Below are 8,678 nucleotides of genomic sequence, written 5' to 3' on the forward strand. Positions count from 1 at the left end.
TGTTGTATGTAATACAGTGCCTTGCGAAAGTATTCATACCCCTTAATTTTTTTTCGCGTTTTTTGTTATGTTGCTGCCTTTTGTTAAACTGCTTTAAAGTACTTTTTTCCCACATCAATCTGCACTCCATACACCATAATGGCAAAGCAAAAACAGAATTGCCACAACTTCGTAAATTTATTAAAAACAAACAAAAAAACTGAAATAAGTACATTGCATAAGTATTCATACCTAAATATTTTTCTAAACTAAATATTTAGCAGAAGCACCTTTACAGCCTCAAGTATTTTTTTGTTTGTTTGATGCGACAAGCTTTGCACATCAGCATTTGGCAATTATCTGCCATTCTTCTCCTCACCTGTTCACCTCTCAATAAGCCACTCTTGCTGTGTGCTTAGGGTCATTGTCCTGTTGGAAGGTGACCCTTCTGCCCAGTCTGAGGTTCTGAATGCTCTGGACTGGGTTTTCATTAAGGCTAATATTTTGGTGCATTGAGCTCGTCTTCTACTCTGATGTGTCCCTCAGTCCCTGCTGCTGAAAAACAGCCCCACAGCATGAGGCTGCTACCAGCACACTTTACTTTTGGGATGGTACTCTGCAGGTGATGAGCATTGCCAGGTTTCCTTCAAACGTGATGCTTGGAATTAAGGTTCTTGCCAAATCATACCCACTCAATTGAATTTGCCACAGGTTAACTTCACTCGAAGGGTAGTAACATCTACAAGCAATATGAATGCTCCTGAGCTAAATTTCAACTGTCCCAGGTATGAATACTTATGCAGTGGAATCATTTAAGTTTTTTATTTGTATTAAATTGGCAAATATGTTAAAAACCTGTTTTTTGCGTTGCCACCAATAACCTTACACCTACTGAATACACTGACTAGCTTGTCGTATCTTTGGAATAAAGAGCTTTTAGAATGTTAAAAACCTATGGGGAAAAAACAAAACAAACAAAAAAAAAAAATTATTTAACACCCCAAGAAAGTCAAGTTTTAGAGAAGAAAAAAATCACCCACTGACTTTCTACTTTGAGGATCTTGATAGAAATGCAGTGGAGTGAAAAGTACAATATTTGTCTTTCAAATGTAGTGAAGTTAAAGTCATAAGTTTCCAGAAAAAATAATACTCAAGTAAAGTACAGATACTCAAAAAGTGTACTTAAGTACAATACTCAAGTAAATGTACTTAGTTACTGTCCGCCTCTGTTTAGGACAGATAGTGTGCAAATGATTCTGTTTTCAATCTGCTAAGATTTAGTTTAACTTTTCTAATTGCCGGTAATTTTCAATCTGTTGAGGTTCATCTCAGCAAACCAAATTGGTTTAGTGAAGTTAACTAAATGTCAAGTCGATTTAAACAAAACAAACAATTTTTGTGATATATACCCTGCTGAAAAAAACAATAGAAACCATCACAGAATATTTGGTCGCCTTCTATTGCTGGCTTGTTAAAACCACTAAATCCTAATGGAACATGTCCCAAAACACACTACAGGAAACACTTTTTTAATGGTTTTAATGGTTAAAAGTTGATGGTTTGTAATGTTTGTAATTGCATTTGTATTGGAAACCATTAGAATTTCTGTTTTTTTTTTCAGCAGGGTAATGTATAATAAATTCTAAATAATTATATATTAGTTAATGAAAAGTGTTGCATCATTGCAGCATTTACATTTATGGTTGATTTGTTCACGTTGCATCAGATTTCTTTTTACACGCAATTTGCAGTGTTGAGCATTACAACCAATCACACACGTTTCTGTTGAGCTTATGAATGCAGTGGCCAATCAGAGACACTTTGATTCGTCTCTGCAGAGAACGCTGGAGTTGTTCAGTCAGTGCGTGAGCTCACTGTCTGAATTCTCTCATCATCATAAAACAACAAAGGGCAAAAAAGATGTAAGTAAAACATTCATTCTGCAGTGTAGACAGCTTCTGTGATTATAACGGGAGTGTGTTTGCAAAAACTAGACTGAAATGTTCTAATCTGCAAAATGCAACAAACAAATTCATTAACGGTTCTTAGCTTGTTTTCTGCTGCCCCTTTAACTAAAGTGTTCATAGTTCTCCCCACACCACCTGGTTATAGTACAGCCAAAATAACTAACGCAAATACACAAAAGACACAAACCTGCATACTTACCAGGTTTCTTTGTTGCAGTTTGATGCTACTGCAAAGCTTTCTTTATTAATTTATTTTGGCCCTTCTATGCCTATACAACTTATCTGCATTTCTGTATTATTCTGCTGTGACACCTGTGCGGAATAACACAACTGAATAGTCTCTATTGATGCTTCATAAAATCCGCTAATTAAATCACACAGACAATTTCTCTACATAATGTGCATTTCAAAAGATACTGGATATTATATAACCCCGCACTCCTCTTAGAATAAACTGTACTGGCGAAAGCCAGGTACACTTGCAAAGAGTAAACAGACGAAAAGGGCAGTGACCGTGACTCCTACAGCAATTACACTGCCCTGCATGTGCCTTGGCTCCGGGAGATACCACTAACATATCCAACATGTGACACAACCCTTGCAAACCAATATCAAGAGTCCAAGGTGCTATTACTGCCTTACACAATGAGTGCATAATGAAAGCACCAACCATATGTCATAGCATATGTATTTTAATGTCTCATATTACATACACACAGAAACATATGCAGATTCTGAAAAGGTTCTGTTTGCAACCAAAGAGTTTAATTTAATATATTTTCTCTGAATGCAATGCAAAGCCTCTTTGAATTTACATGGGATAAAGACAGAAAGGCAGAATGTGTGTGTGTGTGTGTGTGTATTAAGGCACTTTGTGGTGGTGAGTAAAGGAGGTGACACTTTAACAAGATGCGAGACTTAGTCTAGAGATGACCCTCCAGTTGTGATCCATAAACCCCCTAACTGGATAACAAGCTAAACAAACCAGTCTGCTGATTGGCTGGTTAAACATTTTGACGTCTGTCTCCATAGTTGCTTTCTGCTGAGGTTGACCTGTTGATGGGCAGGACAACTGTGAGATGACCTGTGGGAATATTGTCCATACTCACTTTTACACGTCTTAATGCGTTTACTCCCTGTTCGTATTCTTTACAAGCATTACTAGCCATGATGATTGAGAATCTGTCCAACAGCAATCTGCCCCCCGCTGTTCAAATTACGCTGGGGATGAGATTTCAGTTGCCGCTTTCATCTGCTTTGATTCAATCATTCGCTATTCATCGAGTCTGTGGTTTGACCTATTCTTGTAAAAATGTGTTTTCTTTCACACTGATCTTTTTCATGCAGTCTTTCATTCATTCTCTTGCATGCATCAGTTATCAACATATCGCCATAACTTCACTAACCACTTAGGCATTAGATATTGTATTTATTAAATTTAGTAAGGCTTTTAAAATATAGATCTGTGCTTTGATGTTTACATACAGCTGAGATTTAACTGGTAATTATAACCTTGCATATTTACAGAAAAGCACAATAATTTGCACCCTGAACAACCATTGCATTGTGGCTAGGGAGTTAAGTGATGCAAACAGTTGAATATTTTCCCTTTGACTACATTTTTGGACTTGCAGCTGCCTATTTTGTCGGTATATTTCCGACTAACCGCTTACTGAACACAAAGACCACAGTCATTAAAAGCATCAACAGTGGAAAGTTTTGAAAACAGTAAAGAACAATGCTGAACAATCTGGTCTAGGGGCTGAACTTAATAAAACATTCAAGCACATGTACACTCAGACAAAGCTAAATACAGTCAGTGTTAACTATTTTTTCACATAAAGTAAGTGTTTAGAGGAGTGTTCATCAGATGGGCCAAAAAAAAAACATGCATTGCACTTTAAAGGTTTGGGGTTCAAAAAAGAAATATTAAGCAGCACATCTGTTTTCAGTAATAATAGGAAATGGTTATTAAGCATCAAATCAGCATATTAGAAGGATTTCTGAAGGATCATGTGACACTGAAGACTGGAGTAATTGCTGCTCATTCAGGTTTTCCATTACAGGAATAAACTGCATTTTAAAATATATGAAAATTATCAAATAAAATTTAAGAGCCTCCTTTCAAAAGCATTAAAAAATCCTACCGACCTTAAAACCTTTGAACAGTAATGTATACTTTATGTGAAAAAGAGGGTCCTGGGAAACTCACCTGCATTCCTGATGTTGTATGGATTTCTGATGCCAAATTCATTTGAACAAATAGCAAGCAGACTCGGCGCTGTGAGCAGATATTCCTTGTTCTGTATTTGTACAGCTGCAAACGGGAGGAAGAAATTAGGTTGGAGGAACTGGTTTTCTCACCATTGGCACCAGTGGACACATATGGGCATTACTTGCAGGTGATACACACTGCACTATACAAGGTGTCTGGTGTTTTGAGATCAAATGCGCCTTTCTGCGCAAAAAAAATAAATAAATAAAAAGGCCTTTTAGTCAATTAAATACTTTGTTTAGTCAGTTAAAAAGATAAAGTCAAATCATGCGTGTAGCCTATTCTGACTATATAAAAACAGAAATGACCTTTGTGAAATCAAACTAATCTTTTTTTACTTTGCACAGCACCTCACTACATTGCCACCGCTGTCTCAAGGAAAACAGTGTTTGTGTATTAGTCTGTGTGTATTTGTACAGTATGTGGCTGTGATGCCAGTCTGGCTCATGGCTGATGCTCAAAGGTTAAACTTCCCTAAGACTCACTCATCTCCTTAATGTGCTGGTAATTATTGTCTCTGTGAGCTTTTGGACACACACACACACACGCGCACACACACACACACACACACACACAGCCAACAGCAGTGTAAGCTTGTTCTATTTTAACTGCTAAATCTGATGTAATGAAGCAGATCACGGAGTTCCCTTTCATGGGAACTTCGAACTGCGTCCTCTAGGGGTCGCTATGGGGAACGCCTCGTCGTGACCCGTGTCTGAAGCATACATTGAAAAAACACCAACTCGTTGGCCCTGCGGACGCAAGCTTCAGACGAAGAAGTGAATGATGTGTGCTCCCGTCGCCTATTTATACTATAGTCGCACCGGTAGTGACGTCATGGCTGTCGCCGGCCAACGAGTTGGTGTTTTTTCAATGTATGCTTCAGACACGGGTCACGACGAGGCGTTCCCCATAGCGACCCCTAGAGGACGCAGTGTCTCGTTCCCTACTCAGGGAACCATGGTTACACAAGTAACCTGAAACGTTTCTTACTACTGTTTGATCCCCACGTACCCCGTACTGCAACTTAGCCTGTTCTTAAGTGCTGTTTAAACATGACCAGATCCTGAAACGTTAGCCTGTGACAAAAATATCCATTAGGCTCCTCAGTGCATATAAAGCAATTCACAGGACTAGCCCAGCACCATCTTGCTTCTGATTGTATTATTAAGTTGCTTTGAATACAAAGTCTGCTAAATAAATACATTGTATTTAAGTAACACATTAATACATATTTTTAAAATCATATCTACATTATGTAAATTGACATTAAAATTAAATACATATTTAGTTAGATTTCTTTTGGTCATTTCAGAATAAAATATACAAAAAAAGAAAAATATTTTGTTTTCTAATAATTCTAAGAATGTTTATGTAGGCTATGTTTGTCAGAATCTGTTTATCACAGTGGTGATGGTAACCACACGCAGCTCTATGCAACAGTGGCAGTCAGTCATGCGATTTATGGGAAACATTTAAAATCAATGATACATAAGCCTATAAGTATGGAGCATTGAATGCAAATTAGCACAGAGATTAATATGTTAGCTATTTCAGCCTGTTTTCTCACATTATACACACCCTCACACATATTTTGTACCAAAGACTTCATTTTATTGCTTCCTGATTTAATTAGCTGTGTTGTGAAAAGGATGTCTATAGTTTTCTTTCATGGTTGATTTTTGAGAATTGTGAGTCAGAAGGTTGTTGGGTTCACTTGTTTAGGACTAGAGCAATATTTCTTAAATATACAATTGAAAAGTTCAGATGCAAAAGCCTCTAAGTGCTGTCTGAAATTTTCATCTAAAATGAGCATTTTTATCAGGCTCCTATATTTATGTTCAGTTATTTCACTTTAATGGCATAGAAAAGGACCTATACATCGCCATTAAAATAAAATTACTGAACCTAAACATAGGAACCTGTTAAAAAATGCTCATTTAAGATGAAAATTTCAGACGGCACTTAGAGACTTTTGCATCTGAACTCTTCAATTCTAGACTGAGCCTAAAGAGAATGGATTAAGACATGGCAGCAATAGTATGGTGGCAATCACTCAGCCGCTGAAGCACCACTTAGACTGAAAAGACGATTGTAGTTCTCATGGCTTAACAAAGCAGTGCTTTCGTGGAAATCTGTTTCTTATTTTTATGGCTTGTTTTGAGTAAAAATGGCTTGTTTTTAAGGCTGTTTATCTCTAAATGGTAGTGAGCTAGACACAGTTTACAGTGTACCAAACAGGAGAGTGGCACTATTGTAGACGTCATTTTGTCCTCACCACTTTATGAAACCTCTCTCAGCAGAAATGTATCTAACGCCACTAGAATTTATTATTTTTTATGTTTTGCTGAATGGCCTTAGCAGGCGTTCTCAAACACAGAAAGGAACTTGCAGTACTAAGATCACAAAACTTAATGAAAAATCCTCTGATTTACAGCTGAAATTCTGTTTTATTGAAATAAAGAGTTTAATTAGGGTGGATAAGGATCCAAAACCGCTAGACCACTGATTTATGCTTAATAATTACAGTAGTTGCTGCTAAATGTACAGTATGAATTTAGTTTCCAAATTAAATGATATATAATGATTTTTACAGCTATTTATAATCGCTGGTGTTAATATTTATCATAATACCTAATAGTGTACTATAAAAGGCCTGCTTTTTCATTTTGTTGGATATTGGTAATATTAGTCCCTCTTTTATTTGTTCACCTGGAGCTTTAATGAAGGGAACATGCATTTGTGAGGGAAGAGGAGGAGCATGTGTGCGGAGTAAACAAGAGTTACTATTAATGTCACTTGTTTAAGAGTTACTTAATAAAATGTGTTTAAATTCTACACATAATATACACAAACACTAGCCCGTTTGCGTATTATCTTACTCGCGCCTGAGGGATACTGCCACACTGCTACCGAGAGTTACACAAGCTCTCAATATTTGTCAAATCTCTCACCTGTAATTAACTAATGAATTACAGGTACGTTATCTAACAAACATTGGATGATTTTCCCTCACGATGTTTTCATTTTGGAGCGCATTATTTCTCACTCAGTTCATTCACTTCAAAAATATCATGACATGAAAAGTGACATGAAGTTTGTGATTTCTGCACCATAGCAGCATCAAATGGAATTGCAATCTGTTTGAGGGAACATAACATGAGTCTCCTGTTTGAAATAAAAACAAATACACTAAAAATACAAGTTTTGATCAAACTGGGTGTGCTCCTGTAGTTGGACCCTCACCACCAAACTTGACATTGTAAGTTCTTGCTGTTTATTAAGTAGCTCATACTAATTTACTAAAAGTTAAGTTTACAAAACTTAAGTTCTTATGCAATGTCAACTTTTTCTACATTTAATTGTTCAGTTCACCTTTAAAATCGAGTTTGTCTGACAAAATGGAAGTTGGATGTTTTACAGTGTATGCAAGAATTGGAATGGGCTTTTAAATGAAATCTGTTTAAGTAAGTGTGTGTGTGTGTGTGTGTGTGTGTGTGTATGCGCTCATTGGTCAGTATCAGCTACTGGTGTGGACAGCAGACTCTTATTGTTACTCTTGCTTGCTACATCTTTCATCACTCCAACTCTGGTTTGGCAGAGCGAGAACCACTAATATGCTTCCATATGGCACTGAATCCGAAAACCACAAGCAGACCTGGAAACTTCATGATAATGCTGACCAGCAAATGGTTCATCTGGGTTAACATGGCAGTGCCAGCATTTGTGTGTTTTTGTGTGTGTGCAGTGATAACAGAAAACACATGTGTGAAAGGAACTTAAAAAGATGTGTGTTTGTGGGTAGGAGACACTTGTGCATTCCTTGTGGAAAAACTAGATAAACTATTTTAAAGGTTGCTGTGTCAAGCTTGTTTGTGAAGGTGACAAACTGTTGAGTCTTCTCAGTTTGATCAAGATCACTCATGTCACGGCTGTGCCGGAGGGAAGGAGCGCAGGAGACGTGGAGAAGCATTACACAGTCTTTTAATGAATAATCACAGAGGTAAATCCACAACAGGAATGAGGAATGACACACAAACATAACCAGTAGACCCGACAAACACTAACTGGACAGACTGGGGCTTATAAACACAGGATAACGAGGGACTAATCGAGGGGACTAAGGAGACACACCTGGAATCAAATTAACACAATCAACAAGAGGGAGAAACTGGGTCACGGGGAGCAAAACACACACAAACAGTCCAGAGAGGCTTCCAGTCCCCGAGTATAGCCCAGAGAGGGCTCCAGTCCCCGAGTTTAGCCCAGAGAGGGCCCCAGTCCCCGAGTTTAGCCAAGAGAGGGCCCCAGTCCCCGAGTTTAGCCCAGAGAGGGCTCCAGTCCCCGAGTTTAGCCCAGAGAGGGCCCCAGTCCCCGAGTTTAGCCAAGAGAGGGCCCCAGTCCCCGAGTTTAGCCCAGAGAGGGCTCCAGTCCCCGAGTTTAGCCCAGAGAGTGCT

At 38.1% G+C, this 8,678-nt stretch overlaps 1 protein-coding gene across 6 annotated transcripts in view; it reads left to right on the plus strand.

Moving 5' to 3' along the window:
- Window positions 1-8,678, plus strand: part of LOC107683539 (insulin receptor substrate 1-B-like) — a 60,151-nt gene that overhangs the window by 1,657 nt on the left and 49,816 nt on the right. The gene's annotated exons all lie outside the window — the stretch shown is intronic.

Source organism: Sinocyclocheilus anshuiensis, unplaced genomic scaffold (genome assembly GCF_001515605.1).
Source record: "Sinocyclocheilus anshuiensis isolate Anshui unplaced genomic scaffold, SAMN03320099.WGS_v1.1 scaffold874, whole genome shotgun sequence".
NCBI classification, from domain to species: Eukaryota; Metazoa; Chordata; class Actinopteri; order Cypriniformes; family Cyprinidae; genus Sinocyclocheilus; species Sinocyclocheilus anshuiensis.